This window comes from Typopeltis vanoorti, chromosome 7 (assembly GCF_054136105.1).
Source record: "Typopeltis vanoorti isolate ZY-2024b chromosome 7, IOZ_Tvanoo_1.0, whole genome shotgun sequence".
NCBI classification, from domain to species: Eukaryota; Metazoa; Arthropoda; class Arachnida; order Uropygi; family Thelyphonidae; genus Typopeltis; species Typopeltis vanoorti.
This window is the reverse complement of record NC_143555.1, coordinates 131,128,566-131,153,122: the sequence shown is the minus strand read 5'-3', so window position 1 is coordinate 131,153,122 and position 24,557 is coordinate 131,128,566.

Below are 24,557 nucleotides of genomic sequence, written 5' to 3'. Positions count from 1 at the left end.
AGAAAATCTGTGTGGATGGGGTGTTATTGAGCTAAAAAGCTCTAGTCATGGCTAGGTAACGGCAATAGCCGAGCCTCAGTTAAAATTTCATTGGCTACAGCATTGCCATTTGTTACCCTGGAAGTCCTAAAAAGGACTCAACCACTAAAATACTCTCTCTTCACACACTAGTATTAAGTCCTTATAAGGACTGGCTTAAAGGGGCGAAGCAAGAATGCTTTTCATATTCCCCATTATCTGTAGAGGACAGTGTAGGGATAAGGTGTTACTGAGCTATTAAAGCTCTGATCATGGCAGGAAGGTAACAACAATTGCCGAGCCTCAGTTAGATCTTCATTGGCTACAGCATTGCCATCCGTTACCCTCCAAGGTTATTGGATTGAATGAATCAATCACCCACACACTAGTATAGCAGCCTTTTAGAAGTTTTATATCCTTACTATATGTATAAAGTTAAACTGTATAATACTTTTTATAAACAATTAGAAAAATTTCTTTAATTTACTTAAATTAAGTTATTCATTATTTATTAAATAATAATTACTATAATATATTTTTTGAAATTACTGATTTTTTAAAAATTGCACAGTATATAAACTACTCTTAGGATTATATTTTTAAGACAATCATTTTACAGACATTTATATGCTTTAGCTAGATAATGAATTCGCCCCTTTTCCATTTACAAAATGGAACTTTTACCAATTATTATTATTATTATTATTATTATAAAACAAAGAGAAGCCTCTATCAATCATCCTCATTTTACCAGCAGAGGTCTGAGAGACCGCATTCTTGCAGCAAGCAAGAAAACAAGGCCGACAACATCGATCCTAACTGATAAGAAACTCCAACACCAATCTGTATATCTGAACACTGGACTCCATACTTTAAAAATCTAATATATCAGGCAAGGAAAACAAAAACAGAGAAAAACTAGATATTTATGACACAGAATGAAAACACTCGAGTTTATATAATTGCAAGAGAATCCGACCTACACAGCCTATCAATATAGCACATTAACTCTCCACATCCTTAAGAACAAGATTTAAATTACTTTAAAAACCATATAATGGGGATCTGAAATCTAGGGGAACATATACAGTCAGGCAATATAAACTTCATAGTCTTTGTCTCTTTGAAGAAATAGACACGCAACATTTCCACTAATACCGACTTCACTACCGTACACACAAACATAAGAAGTATAACGAAACATTGACCGAGGCGGCCATAAACGACACAGAAACTTATGCGTACAACATTAATAATTACCAAACCTACAATTTATGTACACCAAACAAAAGGGGAGGTAGCATCGTGGCATTTACCAAAAAAATGCAATCTGACCGAAAAACAAATTCATTTCGAAAATGCGAAAACACCAATTTTTAAAATCAAAATAGCGACAATAGCATGAAATACACAATAAACATAATATACAGATCCCTAATAATCCACTCAGATTTCTACATGAATTAGGATCACGGCTAGGCGGCATCAAACCCGGTACTTTGACAATCGGTAGTAAAATCATTTTTATACCTTTATTTTTCGCTACATTTTCCTCAGTTTTCTTTGACAATGTTACAAAAATCGCGCATAGTTGGACGGTGTTCGTGATCACGAAAACACACTAGTAAAGCATGGTTTTAGAATTTTTATATAATTATTATATGCATAAAGTTTAACTGTATACTATTTTTCATAAACAATTAAAAACTTTTCTTTAAATTGCTTAAATTAAGTTATTAACTATCTATTGAATAATAAGTACGTTAATATACTTTTTTAAATTACTAATCTTTTTTTAAAATTAGCATAGTGTGTGGTTATATCTATATCTATATATATATATTTCTTTTTTTTTTTTTTTTTTTTATATAGATTTAATGACTTCCTTATAAGGACTGGCTTAAAGGGGCGAAGAAAGAACGCTTTTCATCTTCCCCGTTATCTGTTAGGACAGTGTAGGGATAAGGTGTTATTGAGCTATTAAAGTTCTGATCATGGCAAGAGGGTAATAGCAATAGCCGAAGTAGTAGGGGTGGCTCTTCTGACAAGCTCAAGATCAAGATAAGATAAGGAATCGTGACGTGATTGGTCGATGACGACATTGTGTGCATAGCTTCATGGGTGTGGAATGTTTGGAATTTCCCTGTGGGCATGTGTGTCACTGGCTTCAGCTCTTGTGTTTTGGTTCGCGTATGGGATTATGGGTGATGGTAGAGATAAGGATTCGTGTTGTGATTGGTGGTGCAATTCTGACAAGATGAAGATCAAGATAAGATAAGGAATGGTGACGTGGGTGTGTGTTGTTTTCAGATGTAGATAAGTGACGTCATTTGTTATTTGTAAATAAATGTCGTCATTTGTTATTTGTAAATAAGTGACGTTGTTGTTTTGAATGGAAAGGATGATATTAGTGGATAAGAAATCGTGTCGTGATTGGTGGGACACTTCTGACCAGATCAAGATCAAGATTAGATAAGGAATCGTGACGTTATGTCTTTGTGTGGTATTTTGGTTTGGCTATGGAGTTGTGGGCTATGTTTTGAGATAAGATATCTTTGAATTTTCCCAGGGTGACACACATCCGTCATTGTCGTCTGTGGGAATTCTTAGAGTATGTCGTGATGGCGGGTGTGATTAGATTTTCTGAATAATTAATTATATACTGGTGTCACTCAAACATACGGTTTTTTTATTTTATTTTATTTTATATAGATGGTTGTACTAATTTTCCAATACATTTGGGGTATTTGTTTCCTGTTAAACGGTGGGTATTCTAATAAGAAATGACTGACAGAGACAGGAAGGTGTTAAAACAAGTGGTACCCAAAAACGGGCTACAATTTTCACCGACCATCCGTGATGAGTTCCAGAGCGCCAGTTGATCACTAATACGGTTCGAAAAGAACTCCATTTACTGGGTTTCCCCGGAAGAGCAGCGGCACACAAGCCGAATATCACAACAACGAACAAGGCAGCTCGTCTGGCCTGCTACAAAGAGCGTGTGAACTTCAATTGACCAGTGGAAAACAGTACTCTGGAGCGATGATTAAAGGCTCACTTGTTTCCAGTTTGATGACAGTACGTGATGTGTAGAGCCAGATGAATGCTTTTTACCACAGTCTATGGTACCCACAGTAAAGTTTAGTGATGGAGGAGTAGTGGTGTGGGATCCATTCAGCTGATTTGGAAAGGGACCACTGGTTGTTGTCCATAGTTCTGTGAAGGTAGCTCAGTACCTTGATATTCTGGATAATCAGGTGCTGCCTACACTGTGGGGTTTTAATGGAACGGACCCGTGTTACTATCAAGACGATAATACCCCATGCCCCTCAGCTGCAGCTGTTATGGAATGGTATGAAGAGATGGGCAATAAACGACTACCCTGGCCTGCGCAGGCGCAGACCTCAACCCAATACCTTGGGACAAACTGGAGAGGCGATTGAGGTCCAGTGCAGCACATCCTCGATCTGTCGCTGAAACTCAGTGCTGCTTTGCTGGAAGAATGTAGACAAATTCCGCCTGATGTCTATCGCATGTGCAGGTACCTATGAAGTGAACAAGTGCCCTGAGAGAGCATTTTGAGCCTCTAGGGGAGGGTGTGCACCACCGGCGTGGCCCTTGAGAAGCCTTGTCGATGGATGCTTTTCCCTGGAATGAGCGGTTATGCTCAGTGGTGGGGGGAGACATCACTGAGTGGAACCTACGCTGACGTTGGACGATCTTTCGGCCACTCGTAGGGAGTGGGGAGTGGTCCAGGAAATCGTCTTAGTTTTTAGAAAGGGCTTTGCTTAAAAATCGTTCATGCATATCGTAAGAGGCGATTAAAATGGGACGCAGAGATTCGAGAGTTTCGCTCACTCCTAGATTTCTTCCGGAGTTTTGCTCCCGGTGAGTGGGGGGGGGTAGAGGTTTGTCGTGAGAGAGCATTTTGAGTCTCTGCTCAAACTGAGGTTCGGCTATTTCTGTTACCCTGCTGCCATGATTAGAGCTTATAACCGTATATTACCCCATCTATATATTTTCTTCTACAGATAACGGGGAAGATGAAAAGCATTTTTGCTTGGCCCATCTAGCCAAAAAAAAATTATTTCGAGGGATAGCTTTGGAGCTGGAAGATAGGGCAACCAGGGTAACTGATGGAAATGCTGAAGCCAATGCAGTTTTCACTGAGGCTTGCTCTTCTAGTTCGTCAATCACACCCCAATTCCGCCTCGTCATTCCTTAGAAGCAGACAGAAAACGATGAAACGAATTAGGACATCTAGAGAAAAGAATTCGGTGCCTTCGCCTATTTGATTGTATCTTCAGAGGAAAAAACTAGAAATCAGCCTCATCTTTAACAAAGTTTCGCGATATAGGATAATGCAATTGATTTATTCCTAGTGGTGCACCTGTTAGAAATTGCACTGTTCTAGCTAAAGCAATGTTTCGCTGATGCGGCAGGCAGATCGCTGGATAGCTAGCGTAAGCCATTCCAGCCATTCCAATCTGCATAACACACCTCAGAAAGGTATTGTTTTAAAACGATGTTTGATCGTTTTTTTTTTTTGTTCTTTCGCATATTTATCTTTTGGAGAAATGTTTGCCATTTTACATAGCTATTACTCTACGTCATCAATCAAACAACTTCATCATGACAACCGTGCTGGTGTTCAAACGTAATTTTTTTTTTTTTTCGGATTTTTTTTATTGGTTGTTTCTAATACTCGTTTTAAAAAGTTGGAGACACGCAACTTAGTTTTACTTGCCGAAGTTTATTTTTACGCTGAATGTAGGTTGATTTAAAATATAATAAAATAAAAATATCCGGTAGTTTACTCGTATTTCAGCAATAACATCTGAAAAGAAAAATATGAATAGTTCCTTAAGAATATCTATGAAATTGGTCTTTGAAAATGATGTCCTTTTTTTTAAAAAAAAATCCGATGCTGGTCCATCTGTTCCAATAGCGTTTTTCCGTTTCATTCAATAGCAGATTCCCCATTCCTTCCGTTTGTACGGGGTAAACTTTCCACGGTATTTTTCTAAGGGTAGTTTTCGTAAACAAAAATTAAACCACATTAATCTCAGCTGCAGCTGCAGGATCAGAGACTGCTCACCGTTTGACCTCAAGCTGGACTGGATAAAGGCTACAATAATTGCTTTTTCTGTCCCACTGACTTATCTTAGTTTCCACTAAGGTAAGCTTTCATCTCTTGGGAAAGCAAGTGGAAGGTCACACACTCTGTGTGGATCAGTGAGTTATGAAAGAGAGCTCACTCTCGGACTACTATATAAGGGTGAGTTATTATATAAGGGAGAAATACCGAGTTTTGTTGTTAAAATCAAATCAAATATTAAAACAAAAATCCAGATGATTTTCGTACTCGAACAATAAAGATTTTTTGAGAATTATCTGTTTGCTATTGAAAACATTGTCTACTTCAGAGCCATTTACTTGACTGTACTTATTGGATCCAGTAGAGCAAGGGTTGATTGATTGATTTAATTACAAAACGTTTATCATTGGATTACAACTATAAACGTAAACATAACAGAAGTCTGTTCATTGAAAAAGGGAACGGTATTTCATTTTATGAGGATTCACAATGGGCGCTTAGATGTTGACCTCTTCATTACTTCACGAAAGGCCTTCAAAATAAAGGGAAAAAAAAGAAAACGAACACCTGTTTCTGGTGAAATTCACTTCGGTAAGAAGTGTTGAAGATTTTGCTATGATAGCACAAAATGGTTAATTTTTTGTCAGGTGCTTTCCTTGCAGCCCTAGGCAAGTTTCTATTCTCTGTACTGCAAGAAATAATAAGAATTTGTAGTTTGTTGGGTCACCATCATTCTATTAGTGGAAGTTAGAAATGGGTTGCAAAAGGATCTATGAGAGGTTTTTTTTTTCAGTCAATTTCTCGCTCAGCCAGGTCTATTCTAATGATAAGGTCACGACCTTTTAATAGTGTACACATAAAAATAAGTCACTAATTTATAGTCCTCCTTGCCAAAGGGGAAGTAAAAGCAAATCCACCAGTGTCTTTTATTTCCAAAATAAGTAGGCTGAACTCTTTTAAACCCAAACTTTCTTGAACGCGATAGTTCCTTTTGCATTCACTGATAACTGAGTTAATGACTACCGACGAGTTTAGAAACTTCAGGAAGAGTGTGAGATCTTCGATCGATTTTTCTGATATGTAGGGCTAAAATCTGTCTTTTATTAGAGAGAAAAAAAGAAAGCTACTTCACTACAACAAAGTCCGATCAATTCGGAACATGACGGAAAAATAGCCTAAAAAACTTTCTGGTCCGTGCAAGAACTGAACTTCAAAATGTCTACCACTGTAGTAAAGTAAGAGAAACTTTTCCACACTTCTGCGTCAGCAATAAGTGAATACATTTCCTTTTTTTTTAATTAGGTACAAATCGTTATGAAGAAAAATATGCACTATCGGTACCAGTTAACTAAAAAATCGTTGCCATAAACATTTCTGACTACTGTAATTTCCAACATTTTGATTGCGTTAAGATCACATATGTTATAAGTTTCCTGTACGAAGTTCAGAGATACGTAGAAAGACGAAAACTGTGCTGAAATTTCTCATCGAAATTTCCTTTCGATGAGAAATTTCATCTTTGAACTTAATTGCAAACAAGCACGCAATCAGCGTCTCATATAAGAACCTGGTGATATAAATTATTGTACAGCCGCTTCGTTGGTTGAGTTTTCGTTTACTAATATTGTAGATTATTATCTTCATAATTATCATTAATATCTACACCATATTTTATTTTCCTATCAGGAATAATGTTTTGGTAATAGGCATTGGATCCTCATCAGTATCACCTTAACATGACAGATGATTCCCACAAGGAGTTGTAATTACGTTCACATTCCCAAAATAAAATTCGTTCCGAAGCGAGCGTAATGGCTTTCTTGTGGACATCGCGATCTAATTTTGCTATTTTATTTAATAAATAGACGAAGAGCAGAATGATGAAGAGTACAATTATGGCACTTCTAAGAAATCGTTGGTGCAATAAAGTAGTCATTACTTCTTTCTGTCTTCCTATATTAGACGCACGTTCTGTTACAAAACACAAACCACTCCTGGTGGCCTTCAATGACACAGCAATTACCAGAAGGTGAGTTTATAACGAAAATATATAAGATGTTGAGTTTAATTCCTTCTGCATGGGAACTGACAAATATTTCTAAGGTAGAAATCTTTCATAAATCTTTGAAGCAATATCGTCGCATATTTCACGATATGCACAACTTTCTGGTCATTAAATCAATTTGGATAACAACGACGGGTGGAACAATGGCTCCAACAGAAACTGCATTTTCTTAAACAACTGACAAGACTTAACTTTGAGTACGTTTCAATATTTGGTTATTTTCTAGTAGCAGATAAATTCGTGACGCATTGTAGCCTCCGTTTATTGCAGACAAGCAATAGCACATGGATTCAAAAATTCATCTGTGACCGTACGCATGCACTCACACACAAACAGTGAACGTTTGCCAATTTGTAACGACCTCAATTGCCTCAGCGAGATCATAAATAACAGCAAAATGCTGTGCGAAATTCAGCATACTCAGTTTGCAAAATAAAATTAAACAAATAAAAGGATAAATTAGAACAAATCTTTAATAATTTCTAATAAAGATTTTAAAAAAAAGAGAAAAACTAACAAACACGAACATGAATTTGATAAAATAAAATCTTATATCCTTACTCTGTTGTGTATTAAGAGTACCATCGTTATTTTCCTGAGAAATTATTCTGTTCATAGATTTCAAATCTCAGCTTTCTTTTAAAGGACTCTTTACAAATAATTCCGTGCAATCTCTTTCTTTCTTTCTTTCTTTTTTTTATTTTTTTAACAAATAAATAAATAATCTAATTAAGTAAGACAGCGCCTCCTGTGGATGTTTTTTCCCTATAAAATAGATTCTGTTTTCGCTCTTGATCCAGAGCTGAATTGGAATTGGATGCCAACATACGAATAACGAATTCTAAATGATTGTGTAGAATTGTGATAATACTCATGTATAAAAAGGGAAGTAAAAAGTCGCCAGAATTGCAAAGAAATTTCTCAAATGAGGGTCCTAAGCATGTAAGCATATTTCAGAATGTATGTTTCTCCCCTTCAGAAACGCGAGGTTTTAATATTACGACTCAAGAAACTCGTCCTTGGAACACCCACGTTGTTTCTGACAATACCATATAGTGTTAGGGTGGGTGATCACGAGATGATAGATGTCTGCCGTTCTCTGTTCTCTGGGTGCCAACTACAATCACTGCCAGTGTTGCACCATGTAACAGTGATCGTCTAAGTGTAGAGATTAAAAAAAATAGCAGATTAATGTGGAATAAAATTGTTTATAGCAAATTGAATCATGTGATACAATTATAGTATTTAGTACACCTTTCAGCAGCAGTCATTCCCTTTATGGGTTCAATTTCCACCGAAATTGCGAGATTGTTAAAAGCCCATAACATCGGGGTTGTATTTGAAACTACTAGCGTCAGACAGGTTCTAAGATCTCCTTTCCTACGGTCTTTCCTACATTGGACAAACTTTGAGAAGCCTGGAAATAAGACAGATAGAACATGTTGGCGATATAAATCACAACAGAACGATCATCTCCGGTTTAGAACATCACTTTTCAACTTCCAACCACACTATAGACTGGGTTAACAGCTCTATGCTTTACGTAAATGATGATTACAGACATGTATTATTCAAAGAAGCAGCAGTAGTGCTACGAACAGGCAGCAACCTAAACAGAAATGAAGGGGCCATACTGAACGATACTTGGAAAAATCTGATTAATTCTCTCAGTTCAACAGAACTACAGTACGCGAATAATCATATTACTCGTTTGCATGTAACGCGTGTTCATGATACTAAGTAGAAAGTCACAATTCATACAGACATGTCACGCGAACGTGTTACCTTAGCTACCTAACAGGTAGCAATGTTTTTTTTTTGTATTCTTAAACCATTTTTGCATTTATAATTTTTTTGTACTGTGCAAGCCTTGAGAAAGCTAGTCAGTTGCTAGCGAAACTGGTGGGCAATGTTGTACGAACATACGTACGAATTAAAAATCTATGGTCAGTTTATAAATAAGTCTTATATTTTAAACTCTAAAAGTCTGTTTTGCACTAGATACTAACTTACAGTCTGTTCGGTGATTCTGATAGCCACACTTCCACTAAATCAAACTTATTAGGACAGCTTCTCTCAGCTGGAGGCAAAACATGTTATTTTAAGATACAATTTTATAACTCTAATGCATTACATCGTTAATTATTTGTGCTTAGCCAAGCCAACGGGAAGAAAATATTAATTAAAAGCGTCTACATTCTTCGAAAGATCTCTCTCTCTCTCTCTCAAGCGGGTATTTCTTTAACCTACTGACTTCAAACTCTAATCCCAGTTAATCAGCAATTCAAAACGTTTCAAATGATGCTTCATACACATACCAGACGCTGAATTAGAAACTTTTAATCAGATGCACGTAAAGGTCACTTACGCATCGTATATGCAAAACTCTTGGTCACATAGAGCCTCCGTGGCCCAGTCGGTATAGACGAAGGCCTTTGGTCGGAAAGACCGGGGTTCGATTCCGTCACTGAGGTTAGGAATTTTTATCTGGTCTCTTTCAACGAAAGGTTAGCTAACCGGTCTCATATGGAGATAGGGGGTTTTTCACCCAGAAACTCTGGTTTTTCGTACCAAAGAACAGCCAAACCATCCCCGTGAACACACACGAATTACAGTCAGGCCTGAGTCATCAGCTATGCCGGTCCTAAGCCCTGATAAAAATAGGGGGATTAAGATGGTGCCGTACCTCCCCTAAAAGGGGCTCGCGGCCGTTGTATCATCATACGGAATAAATAAATAAGTTGGTCGCGTGCGTCACCGGTCGTTCTAGGCAATTATTTAAGAATACTGCTGGTCATAATCGTCCATAGCGTTGATCACAATGGAAAAAACAAAGGATCTTTCGGAGTTCTATAAAGGGCTTTTTGTGGGGGTGTCTGTCTGGCTGGAACCACACTTTTGAAAACAGCAGCGCTCACTGGTGTCTCAAAAGATTGGATATCCCGGGTGTTTAATCAGTGGAAAAATTACCTACTTTGCTTGTCTAGGAGCGTAACTGTGGTCCTAAGGCAGTCTGTAAGAAACGAGAAGCCCTCGTCTGAGAAGGCTTGTACTGACAAACAGCACTTCCTCTGCGCAGCAATTTACCAAAGCATTTAATGACATCTCACCGAACTATGCGCAGGGAATTGAAGAGGATAAGAACTGTCCTCTTCAAGTCGCATTCTCAATACGGAAACCACTGATTTCTACGAAGACAGAACCGAAAGGTTTATCTACAGTGGTATTAGGAACACCGTGACTGGACACTGGAAAAAAGCAATGTGTTCGACGAATCAAGGTACAGCTTGTTCTCTACCGATGGTACGCAGAGTTTGGCTGGAGGCCTAAGACGCAATGAAATCCAGTTTTCTTTGTAAACATAACTCAAACGTTCTGGAGGTGATATCATGTTGTGGGGAATCATAACACGGCTTCGTACTTTAGCACCATATAAAACCGTCCGAAGGAAATTGGAAATGATTTTCATTATGCACTTGACCAGCAAGTATTAGACTTTTAGATGAAGCATACTGAAAATCATTTCCAATTTCCTTCGGACGGTTTTATATGGTGCTAAAGTACTACATGGAAATGTGTCTTAATATAATAAAAAATAATGATATTCATAATATTAATTTTAACCAGTTGCTGGCGTTAGCATCTCTCGCTCCTCTTCAGAAATCTTTTTTATATCGTTATTTGCCACTACTTTCCCCTCAATTTAATTTGACAATGTTACCATAATGGACGATATTTAAGTAAAGCCGTCTCTAAAAATTAGATGATCCTGAAAAATCGCCCACCTCAGCGTTGTTCTACTCAGTGACAGGCTCACCCCGTCACCAAGAAGAACTGATCAGCATTGGCAGGCTCACCCCACCACCAGACAGAGCTATAATGTGGCCCTACTCAGAGACAGGCAAAAACCTACTCCAAACAGAACCTCTCATACCAATAATGACCGAAATATCTCGATGATGTTCATGATGATTATGAGAACACACACTAGTAAGTTCTTAAAAGAACTGGGCGATGGACTGATTCCTTGACTCTTTATCCCGTCATCTTAATGAAGAAAATCTGTGTGGATGGGGTGTTATTGAGCTAAAAGCTCTAATCATCGCTGGGTAACGGCAATAGCCGAGCCTCAGTTAAAACTTCATTGGTTACAGCATTGCCATTTGTTACCCTGGAAGTCCTAAAAAGGACTCAACTACTAAAATACTCTCTCTTCACACACTAGTTTCTCTCACCTTTTAGAAGTTTTATATCCTTACTATATGTATAAAATTAAATTGTATAATACTTTTTATAAAGATTTAGAATAATTTCTTTAATTTACTTAAATTAAGTTATTCATTATTTATTAAATAATAATTACTTTAATGTATTTCTTGAAATTATTGATTTTTTTAAAATTAGCACAGTATATAAACTACTTTTAGGATTATATTTTTAAGACAATCATTTTACAGACATTTTATGTGCTTTAGCTAGATAATGAATTCGCTCCTTTTCCATTTACAAAATGGAACTTTTACCAATTATTATTATTATTATTATTATTATTATTATTATTATTATTATTATTATTATTATTACTATAAAACAAACAGAGGCTTCTGTCAATCATCCTCATTTTACTAGCAGAGGTCTGAGAGACCGCATTCTTGCAGCAAGGAAGAAAACAAGGCCGAAAACATCGATCCGAAGTAATAAGAAACTCCAACGCCAATCTGTATATCTGACCACTGGACTCCATTCTTTAAAAATCTAATATATCCGGCAAGAAAACAAAAACAGAGAAAACCTACAAGTTCCTGTGGACTAAGGATTCAAGATATTTATGAGACAGAATGAAAACACTGGAGTTTATATAACATGAAATATAATAAAATAATATAAAAGTGTTTATATACTTTGCTAGTGTGTGAAAACACACACTAGTAAAGCATGGTTTAACAATTTTTATATAATTATTATATGCATAAAGTTTAACTGTATACTATTTTTCATAAACAATTAAAAACTTTTCTTTAAATTGCTTAAATTAAGTTATTAATTATTTATTGAATAATAAGTACTTTAACATACTTTTTTAAATTACTGATCTTTTTTAAAATTAGCATAGTGTGTGGGTATATATATATCTATATATATACATATATAGATATATATATATTTTTTTTTTTTTAAATATAGATTTAATGACTTCCTTATAAGGACTGGCTTAAAGGGGCGAAGCAAGAATGCTTTTCATCTTCCCCGTTATCTGTAGAGGACAGTGTAGGGATAAGGTGTTATTGAGCTATTAAAGCTCTAATCATGGCAAGAGGGTAACAGCAATAGCCGAGCCTCAGTTAGAACTCCGATGGCTACAGCATTCCCATCATTACCCTCCAAGGGTATTAATCACTGCATCTCACGGTCGATCAAAACTGTTCTAAAATTCAATTTAATGACTTAAAAATAACCGAGGTAACTTATAAAGTTTTTTATGAGAATAATACAACTAGTTTCAGCTTATAACAGCCTTCATCAGGTATTCATTAAAGGAAGAAAATAGTAATAAACATTGAAGCGTCTAAAAAACTGAAAATTACAGGTAAAAATTGCAACAGATTATTGAAACAAAAAACCTTGTATTTTAAACAAACACAATGTGTTGGCGGCCTTCGTCTGTGTTAACTGAAAAGAGAACGTGGCTAGAGAGAGCGCTGGCTCTAGTCCTGTTATACGAGATATCTCTACGGTGTTCTTCCAAACGTAGAAGGATGGATTTATCAGTTGTAACAAATCTGGAATATTCCATGACTTCCAATAACAGGGGTGTCCGGATAATTATTGGTAGATCCCTCTTCCCCCAGAGCCTTCATCTCTTTGCCTTACATCAGCTCTCTTTCACCAAAACTGGCAAAAATTCTCAAGAAGTTTAACTTCAGAACTGTTTCAAAAACGTTTTTTGTTTCAATTATGTGTTGCAATTTTTACCTGTAATTTTAAGTTTTCTAGATGCTTCAATGTTTATTACTATTCTCTTCCTTTAACGAATACCTGATGAAGGCTGTTATAAACCGAAACTAGTTGTATTATTCTCATAAAAATTTTATAAGTTACCTTCGTTTTTAAGTCATTAAATCTATATTTTTTAAAAATGTATCACAACAACCGAGTAGAAGTCCATAATTAAATATATATATATATATATTTTTTTTTTTCTTTCTTTTTTCTTCTGAATTCATTTTTACTCGGTTGGAATATTATTCAAAAACTTTAATGACTGTTACCGAGAGATAAAAAGATGACATGGTATATTTAAAAAGATACTACTAGTTAACAAGTTTCGTTGAATAGATCAACATCTTAAGGTATCGCAATCAAAGAAATATATAAAGAATCACAGAGACTTAAAATTGTAATAACAGAACAAGTACAAAAAGACAGTAGCGTGTTTGAAAACGAAAATCGAGCTTGAGTTCCGAACAAACGTATACTACGCGCTGTCGCGAGTGCGCCAATACTGAACAGAGCAACGTGTGCCTCAGTGAAATTGAAACTTAGGCTGTTGTTGATATGAGAAGAATCTAGAGAAATTTCTCTAGATTCGACAATCTTTCTTTCGAGCTCATCATAGCACACATGGATGTTAGAACTTTGAGTCCAGTTTACAATGTGTTGGTTGCCTACGTCTGAGTTAAATGAAAAGAGAACGTGGCTAGAGAGAGCGCTTGCTCTGGTCCTGTTATAGGAGATATCTCTACGGTGTTCTACCAAACGTAGAAGGATGGATTTAGCAGTGTGGCCATAGTATGGCTTTCCACAATCACATAAAATCTTGTACACTCCTGGAAACTGAGTTCGAAGATGTTTCTCTTTAGGTTTACTAAGTATTGAACGAAGTTTTGGGAGCGTAGTGAAACAAGTTCTGAAGTTAAACGTCTTGAGAATTTTGCCAGTTTTGGTGAAAGAGAGCTGATTTAAGGCAAAGAGATGAAGGCTCTGGAGGATGAGGGATCTACCAATAATTATCCGGACACCTCTGTTATTTGAAGTGATGAAATATTCCAGGATTGTTAATAACATAAAAACCGATTTAATGATAGTTGGAAGTCATATTTCATCGTAGCAATGGAATACAGAGTGTATGGCAACACAACTTGCCCTCAGTCACTTTGAGAGAGGAGCATCCTGCGCTGTCACATTGGTGGAATATCCATACGTACATTGCCGCTCAACTGCAGCATCCAAAATTAAAGGCTGTCGATGTTATCAACAAATGGAGACGTTCTGGCATCTCTAGTGAAGGAAAACACCCAGGGCAGCCGCCGTAAATGACTGGCAAAAACAGGAAGGTTTTAAAAGGGGTAGTACGCAAAAACCGGTTACAATTGGCACCGACGATCCGTGATGAGTTCCAAAGCGCCAGCTGATCAGTAATACTGTACGAAAAGAACTCCGTTTACTGGGTTTCCCCGAGGAGCAGCGGCACACAAGCCGAACGTCCCAACAACGAACAAAGCGTCTCATCTGCCCTGGTGTAAACAGCGTGTGAGCTGGACAATTGAACAGTGGAAAACGGCACTCTGGAGCATTGATTCAAAGTCACTTTTTTTTCTAGTTTGATGGCGAAGTGTTGGTATGGGTGTAGAGAGCCTGGTGAACGCTTTTTACCACAGTGTGTTATACCCACAGTAAGGTTTAGTAATGGGGGGAGTAATGGTGTGTGGGATGTATTCAGCTAGTTTGGAGTGGGACCAATGGTCGTTGCCCGTGGTTCTGTGCAGGCAGCTCAGTACCTCGATATTCTGGATAATCAGGTGCTGACTACCCTGTGGAGTTTTTATGGAACAGACCCGTATTACTATCAAAACGACAATGTCCCATGCTACAAATCTGCAGCTGTTATGGAATGGTATGAAGAGATGAGCATTAAACGACTACCCTGCGCAGATTTCTGACCTCATCCTCATCGAATACCTTGGGACGAAATGAAGCGGCGATTGAGGTTCAGTGCAGCACATCCTCGATCTGTCACTGAACTCAGTGTGGTTTGCAGGAAGAATGAAGACAAATTCCACCTGATTTCTATCGCACGCGTAGGTACCTATGAAGAGAATAAGTGCGAGAATGACCAAACGTTTGGAGAATATTCAATAGAGGGTGGTTGGAAGCCTAAGTGGTATTTACAGTTTCTCTGTACTAATGTTAGAAGTATCAGAAATAAAAGAGAAGACGTTTTGGGACTGGTTAGGGCAACCTCGCCAAAATTATATACATTAAGCGAGATTTGGTTGACAGAAGATGATGAAGGTTCAGGAATAGAATGTGAGAGGTTTAGTGTATTTTCAAGGAGAATAGAAAAGTTAGGATAGGGGATGGACAGTGATGATTACAGCAGTATATCAGAAATAGAGGAAAAGTATTTTAAAAACTGGTCAAAGACAGAATTCAGAAATGGTAAGAATATGATAATCTATGGACAGATGACATGCTTTGTGAATGGAAGATCAGCAGTTACTAATTTACAATCTTTTTATAAGAGAGTGATGACAGCTGTGATTGGCTTCACGGTGATGCTGTCGGTTTTTGTAAAGGTATTTGACAGGATTTCACATAAAACTTTGCTACGCCAATTAGAACAAATGGGGATAGATATGAAACTGTTGATACGAATACGAGAGTGGTGGTCGTTTATTCCTTTCGTTTGTGTCCCACCCTAGGTAACTTTGTTAAAGTATTCTTGGTGAGATTTGTTTACAGGGTATTTTACCACTGCTTTCTCCAACCCCAATTTTATCCATGACCGTAATCCACGTGTTCATGAAGCCGGTTTGCCTATTCTGGGGATGAAAATCTCGAATTTCATGGTGAGAAAAACCCTCTTCCTTCGAGACCGGCTAACTCACCTTCCTTCGAAAGAGACCAGAAAATGGTTTCTCACGTCACTGACGGGAACAGAACCCAGGTCTTTCCAACCAAAGGAATTCGTCTATTCTGACTGAGCTGCGGAGGCTCGTACGAGGGTGGCTGATTGATATGTACTAAAATGTGTTATACAGAGGAGCAGAACCCAGGAGATACTATCAGTTTACCGCAAGGCTCTGCGCTGGACCTCTATTCTTTAATTTGTAGGTATATTATATAAGAAATGATAAGAATGGAAATATGCAATTGTTTGCTGATGATGCAAAATTAGGTAGTTAATAAATATGATTTATTTGGGAATCTTAAATTGGGTAATAGGAATGTTAAGGCCTTGAAAGTAATACATAAAAATCTAAACATATAGAACGAAATTCTTTCAAATTTTCCTTTCACTCCTTCATAATGTTGGTTAGTCTTCATTTTCTCCATTCAAAGTGATTTTTGAAGCTCTTTTGTCCTTTTAAAGTTTCCAAATTTTCGATTCCTATCCAATCGCTATTTATTCTAATTGTTATGTCAAACGTTTTTCTTGCATTAACCATAACTGCTCTGACCTGGTTCCATGTATTTTCTACACTCTGAAAGGTCAGCTCTGTGAAAGGTTACCTCTTTGCTGTTTTCAAATTTCAACTTTATTTTTACAGCTAGTAGTTCACGATCAGAATTAAAATCTGGTTTAATTAATGTCCTTACATTTTAGATTGAGGATTTCCCGTTAGATTTGATCAGAATGTATTCAATAGAATTTTAATCATTCTATTTGGAGATGACTGTGCGTATTTACGGCATGGTTTATGAGAACACATGGTGTTTGCGATGAATATTCTGTTATGTTTACTGAACTTTATTAGTCTTTCTCTCATTCGTTTCTCTCGAAATGTACCCACTAGATCATTCATGACTGGTGCAAATCTCCCATTCCTGGCATTGAAGTCTCCCATTCCTGGCATTGAAGTCTCCCATTACCATTAGGATGCCCATTTTGACAAAACGATCTGGTAGATGCTTGTAGAAAGGGTTTAATTATTCGTCTTCATTCGATTGATTTGGTGCATAAACGTGATAAATTCTAATAAAAAAAAATCTTTTCCCTTCAGTCTAATACTTATCGATCTTAGAACATGGGATTCTCTGGTTAATATGGAGTTTTGTAAGTCATTATTGTTTAATATTGCATCTCCCTCTCTGTGCATTTAATATGTTGTTCTCTTGCGAAATAGTCTTTTATATTCTTTAGATTCTCTACACCTTCTCCTGGTTAGTGTATTTCAGCAACAGCAATTATATCCCACTATCTTCTCCAGTGTTTTCATCACCGGAAGTCGGACTAGGCAGAAACCTAGAGAGCAAAAACCCTCTGTGTAAGGAGCTCGAAGTGTTGGAGAGGAGTATTTTTCGTAAGCAAACTTTCGGTCAGTGCGTAAAGTATTACTACAATAAAGAGCCAAAAAGGCTTCACTTCGGCGATGCAAAATTATCTAAATTAAGTGGATATTTAATCCAACATCATTCAAAGCCGAATACGGAAACTATAAAAGTTTCGTGCAGAAACTATGTATTCATATATTTAATAGAAATGCATTTTCATAACTGCAATACAGTAACAATTGTGTAACATTGAAAACACAAGTGCTGTAAATCCGTATTTATGTTTATCAATGCCTGTTGTTTTTTTTTAAATAAGTTTTTGGTCTGGAGCGTGAAAACGAAGTATATCGTTAATACTCTAGTTTATAAAATACATTTTTAGAAATAATCAATTATAATAAATTTCAGTGAGAATCTGAAAAAAAAAAAAAACTTTTAAAAATATTCATACACCTTTACTTGTTTCATATAAATATATTACAATAAATAACAGGAGAATGTTTCTTTGATAGCGAAAAATACGGTCTGGAGGTAGATGAATGATAAAAGTCCTTTTTAGGACTTCCAGGGTAACAAATGGCAATGCTGTAGCCAATGAAGTTTTAACTGAGGTCCGGCTATTGCCGTTACCCAGCCATGACTAGAGCTTTTTAGCTCATTAACGCTCCATCCACACAGATTTACTTCATTCAGATGACGGGATAAAGAGTCAAGGACTCAGTCCATCGCCCAGTTCTTATTCTTATAAGAACTTTTTTTTTTTTCTTTGGTAGCGTTGTATTTTACTTTTTTATTGATTAATGAATAAATATACATATAAATGATAGTAAATGCTAATTTGATTTATTTTTTCGATCCAAATTTCATTTGAAAAGTTGAAAACTATATCATTGCGTCGTTAAACAATTAAAACCAAAACATCCTTTTCGGTTTTCTTGTTAGAGATTAGAAAAAAATATTAATTTGATTTTTTTTGTGTGTTTGTTTGTTTGTAAATGTAAACGATGCCATGTGTTTTGTCATACAGACACATTTCCTCTGCTTTGTTGGGCTCATCTGTAGAGGTTTCAAATTTTTTTTCTGTGTCCTTAACGTCGCCATCTCTGTATGATCTAGAAGACTTTTTGTGCTCCCCAGCCTACATTGGGATGGAGAGAGCATATTTTATAAGATGCAGTTCAAGTGATCTGCAAATGGAATAGCCACGCGTAGAAAGAGAAATAGGAAAGCTGAATTTAAGCATGCGTTAAGCCCAAATATGCAATTTACAGTATACAGTCCTAAAAACAGAATGTCTCTGTCTCTGACAATTTCATCGATTTTCCTATAAAACCAAGGAAGCGATGAAATTCTCTGTAAGATTCTCTACACCTTAGTTCCTCAAGTAATAATTTATGAAAATAAACAGACGAAGGCAGAAGGCGAACTGACACGTAGTTTAATAAAGCATTTAATTCGCATGCTATCTAGACTTGCATTCACAACGAAATGCCTTTGTTCCGTACTATCTTGACGAGTGTTACTATTTGCCGTTTCATTTAACCTCAACAGAACGTGGACGGACGATACAATATCCGGGCAATCCATGATCACTCAACGCGTTTACTTGCGAAAAATTCCGTGCATGAAGTATGTCAAGTTCTGTTCTGTACAAACTAATGAAGTCTTATTATTCCGAAACAGCAAATAGTAACGCTAACTTGTTATTTTGCAAGAGATTTTTGATTTGTGTTGAAGGGGGACGTTCAGTTGGTCTCAGCGAAAAGGAAATGTATAGTCTCGAACCAGAGATACGGTGAAGAAGTCGGTGAACACTGGTTCCGTTTTACTCTTTGAAGAGAGAGAGGGAGAGAGATGTATCGTCAGATCGTCAGTAGTGACTTAGGTGAAAATCTATAATAACATTCATCGCAATAAGATAATAAATATTAATAAGATTTATTAATATTTATTAGAAATAAAATTGTAGCTAGCTATGATTTATATTTAAAATTAAAAAAATAAATAAATAAAATATTTTTTTTTTCTCAAAAGAAATTTAATATACCTTTATATATTCTAAATCGTAACACTACGATTAAGTATTTTACGGTCATTCCTGCGCCATGATCAGAGCTTTAATAGCTCAATAACACCTTATTCCTACACTGTTCTCTACAGATAACGGGGAAGATGAAAAGCATTCTTGCTTCGTTACTTTAAACCAGTCCTTTTAAGGACTATATAAAAAAAATTCCTGCGGAGATTTCTGTGGTTAACAAGTTCGATATAATTATTCCGGTTTAGTGACCACATGTTTATTAAAGAAAACTGTTTTTAAAACTAAAGAAGTACTTAAAACAACAACCGACAAGTTTCGTTAGTCGTCAGACTAACATCTTCAGGGGTAAAGAAAACTAAAAGTTTAAAGTCCAAACTACTAGAAATTACGAAAACTAGTTCATTTGTTGGTATTGTGAACATCAAAACAGTTCGTTAAAAAAACCGAATGACAGTTCTATACAAATGTTAATGTGTGTTAGCTGGAGACAATGCTATTTGTTGTCGCGCTTCTGTGGTTCACGCTCACTCTGTCTGAGGTCTGAAATTGGTAAATTTTTAATAAACGATGATCAAACTTGATTTAAAATCAAACCTTGATTTTTGTTGCATTGCATAGGAATTTTAATCATATTTGCTTTTGAATTTTCTTGTGAAACAATTCTTATCTATATAGGACATGTTTGTTCTATCTCAGAGCACATTATGACCGGTAGAGGTTGTGTGAAATGTCAATCCCGATTTATGTTCTCTTTTATTTTGTACGTCCTTTTGATGTTCGCTCATGCGAATTTCTCCCGATCTCCCAGTCTGGCCCACATAACAGATACCACAGGAACAGTGAATATTATAAACCCCTGGTTTTTTCAATGGGTGGTGTGAAGGTTTCGGATGATGAAGATCTCTTGATATTTTTTCAAGTGGCAGGAAAGTCACTTTTATGTCGTGTTTGTAAAGAAGTTTGGCTAATTTATCTGTTACATTCTTGATATAAGGAAGGGTGACTGCGTTCCAGAAATCCTGTTTATTTACGTTTCTTGTAGGTGCTGTATTGGGAATTTTCTTAATTAACTTAATAGTGAAACCATTCAGTTGTAGGATCTGTGTTAAGTATTGTATTTCTTCTTTCCGTTTTTCTTCTGTACTGTGGATGTTGTATGCTTTATCCCTTAAGGTTTTTATTAGGCCTATTTTTGCTTGGGGTGGTAATATGAAGTAGCGTGCAGAAATCTTCCTGTGTTTGTTGGTTTTATATAGATGGAGAACGATAATCTGTTTTTTCTTTCATTTAGTTCTATAATTTATTTCATGTGGTCACAAAACCGGAATAATTATATTGAACTTTACGGTCATGTCACACACTCCTCTAGTTCCCAAAGGGAAACTGAGTTATACACATTCGGAATAAAACTGGCAAGCTTAAGTAGATCAATTAATCTTCTAAGACGAAGTAAGCATCAGAATCAAAGCTAAATTCCAGAATCTACTACACGAACAGAGATAAATGAAGGTCTAGTCGGCTAATTCCAGAAATGCATTCTATAATAATTCCAAACATCGTAAAAGAATAAGGAAACTCAGCCGAAATAACTAAAATCGCATTTTTTTTAATTATTGGTTTAAGACTTAAATCGAATATAATGGGCATAGCGTTCGACGGTTGGGCAATCATAGAAACTTGTACGTTCCATGGATTGAAATTCCTAGTGATTCAGAGTGAGCCTCCGTAGCTCAGTCCGTATAAACGACTGAGCTATTATTATTATAATTACGTGAGACCACCAAGGAGAGCCCTCTACTCCAGATGAACAACCAACTGTTTTCATTACTTAATACTATATGTACACACATACAGCGCCATCTTGGGGTGTACGTAATAATTCAGGTATTTATTCCACGTAATAAGACAGGCGTACGTATCAGTAGCATTAAAGTTAAGTTGATAATCTTCACTCCACTGCAGAAATGGCAAGAAGAGGAAGTATATGTGACATGATTTATGTTTATGCCTTTCTACAGAACTGCCCATTGGCTCTTCCAGCAAGATAATGCACCATGTTATAAGGCTGTTGCTTCTGCTGTATGTACGTGGTTTGTGGACATAAACATCACAAACTTTACTTGCCTTCACAGAGCCCTTATTAAACATCTGTGAGATGAACTGAAGCGTAGAGTGAAGGCAAAGGACCTTCACCACAGAACAACCCAGTACCTCGTTACATGCCTACAGAAAGAATTGTCCAGAATTCTCATTGATCACTATCGTACGCTTATGGAAGGATTGCCTTGTAAGATTGGTGCAGTTATCACACCATGTCTGTGTGTTTCTCACAGCGTTCCTTCCCTTTGACATCTTTCCAAGCAGAGTATGAATAATACACTACATGCATATGTATTATAAATGGAGATGTAGATCTGAAGACACGATTTAAGAATTTCCTTTTTGCGTGTTAGAAAAAAGATGAGATACAGCAGATAGCTCCTGTTTCCTGATCCTAGTCCAGGTTAGATAAACTCTAAGAGAGAGAGAGAGAGAGAGAGAGAGAGAGAGGGGTTGTTAGTGCTGTTTCTGAAACGAATATCAAAACATTTTCAGCTGACTTCATCTTCGCGTGCTTGAGGCATTTTCCTTCGAATATTCGGAAATGGCGAGGATAAGAGTCGGACTTTTATCAAAATGAATTTTTTTTTCTTTTTTATTTTTCTTCCCATTTTTTCCTCCTTCTGCATGCTCGGAAATGTCGTGCAACTTTTATATGGACAGGGTCGAGTCACTCCGCCTGTTTCGTGTGAACACCCACATTGAAATTGTGTCATTCCATCGCGCCTCTTGCGTCGGTTGTGTCTCCCAAATATGCTCGTTGCGCTAGCGTTCTGTCAATCGTCGTTTCTGCCGTTAGGTCTCGATGCAGAAGAATGCTTGACGTCGCTGATTCGGTGGAGAAACAGCACGGAAATGTGAACGACGTTCTCTCTATTTAAAGTGTCAGTCTAGCACTCTACAAAGTACACTATTTCCGGTTTTTTTTTGCTCATCTTCAGGAATAACTTGCCGGAAGATGCTGCTGTTACTACAGAAGCTCTTTACATGGGAAGAATAAGCCGAACCTTTGTTGTCCGTCGACCAGTTAGAAACAGCATTTCGGCCAATAAGGGAGAGGGAGAGAGAGGGGGGGGGAGGTGGCCACGTCATATTTTTCAAAAGAAATGCCCCGATCCGTATCGGCAATTTGGCGGAATGACAACAAAAAGCTGTTTAGCATGATTCAATAGCGTGTTTGAAATACTGTCAAGCCTTCCAAAATAAATGCATCGCTCTGCTGTGACTACGTCATTGATTCACGAAACTCAACAGGTCTGTAACTTAACAAAACATATTTCGACAGTAGGCTTTATTTATTTTACTAATGTAGATAAATTCTTCTATATTTCTTCAAAGCATAAACCTACAATATTCAAGATGAATGAAATTAATACATTTAAATTTCTTCCCAACCTTAAACTCATTTAACTACTGTAATAGATCGCCAATTTCTGGTGTTTCAATACCAACAAAAATAATTGTTTACACCTGTTTCATATGTTATCAGTTTTCTTTCAAATATTCTCCTGAAGTTATATTTTATCACGCTAGAGGGCATTCGTTTAGATGTTTGAAATTTCAAAGATGTCCCGCCATCCGCTCTTTAATTCATGCAAACAGTTATTTTGCCCCAAATGTAGAAAATCTGGATTATTATTTCAATTCTCCTTTCATAACATCTCCTTGCCTTTTAGTTAGCGATTTATAAATAGATTAAGTCGCTAATGAACAATCGGTGTGAAGAATGCCTGCAAAAACCTTTGATTCCCATTCTGTTTCTCTGTTTGTGCATTCGTGCCGCTAAGCATGTTTGTAGCCGTCCTAATGTTACAGTACTCATCACAATAAACAATTACAATTACGGATATACAGTAAGTAGTTTAACTGCCAGCAATCAAAGTGCGGTTACTGTGCTAGAATAGAGTATTGACAACTTGTTTCCGAATTCTGTTGAAGTTGCACTCCTTCCTATATATATGTCTAATATTATCTAAGAGAAATTGCAAGTACGGATATATAGTAAGTTACACTACTCACTGTATATCCGTATACGTTGTAATTGTTTATTGTGATGAGTAATGTAACATCAGGACGGCCACAAACATGCTTAAACATTCTGTTTAGCGGCATGAATGCACAAACAGAGAAACAGAATGGGAATGAAAGGTTTTCGCAGGCACTCTTCCCGCCACAGTTGTTCATTAGCGACTTCATCTATCTGGCTACATTATTAATTTAAACACCATCTAAAGCGTGTTGGGTTGCTATGGTAACAAGATTCCCCCCAACATTTCAACAATGCGTGCTACTCTTAGCGCTCTTAATTGATAGTCGAGATTACAAATACATGTAGAAATCGACTCTTTAACCAAATTTAAAACAGAACTTAAAATATCTAAATATAAACATTTCAATCTGTTTGCAAGAAAAACAGAAGTCTGCTTTGCAGCAGCTGCGTGCGTAGCTAGTTTTGATATCGGTGACATTGCCCTGATGAGTTCCATGAAAATTATTCGAAAAACAATTCATCGAATAAAATTCCAGATAAACAAATAAACATTCCTAAGAAATAAAGACAACATAAACAGGTAGCCATCGTGCCTTTTAATAATTATTTTGTTGCATTTGGTAACTTTATCCTGTAAGTGTACATCTGCATTCATATACCGTAGATGGTGATTCATATTCGTACATTTTATATAAAACGTATCAGCCATTCTTAGGACACTATCTATCTCTCCCTTCCATATGATTCAGACTGGTTGGGTCTCCTCCTAATGAGGAGGCACGGCGAAATAATGCAGCTGGCACGCCACTCCTCTGCTGCATCCCTAATGGAGGAGGCATTCATGACTGTAGTCCGTGTGTGTGTGTGTGTGTTCACGGAGTTGGTTTGCCTGCTTCTGGGATGAAAACCCCCAGCTAAACTGGGGGAAAAACCCTGCTGCCCTCGCCCAAGACCTGCTAACTTGGCTATA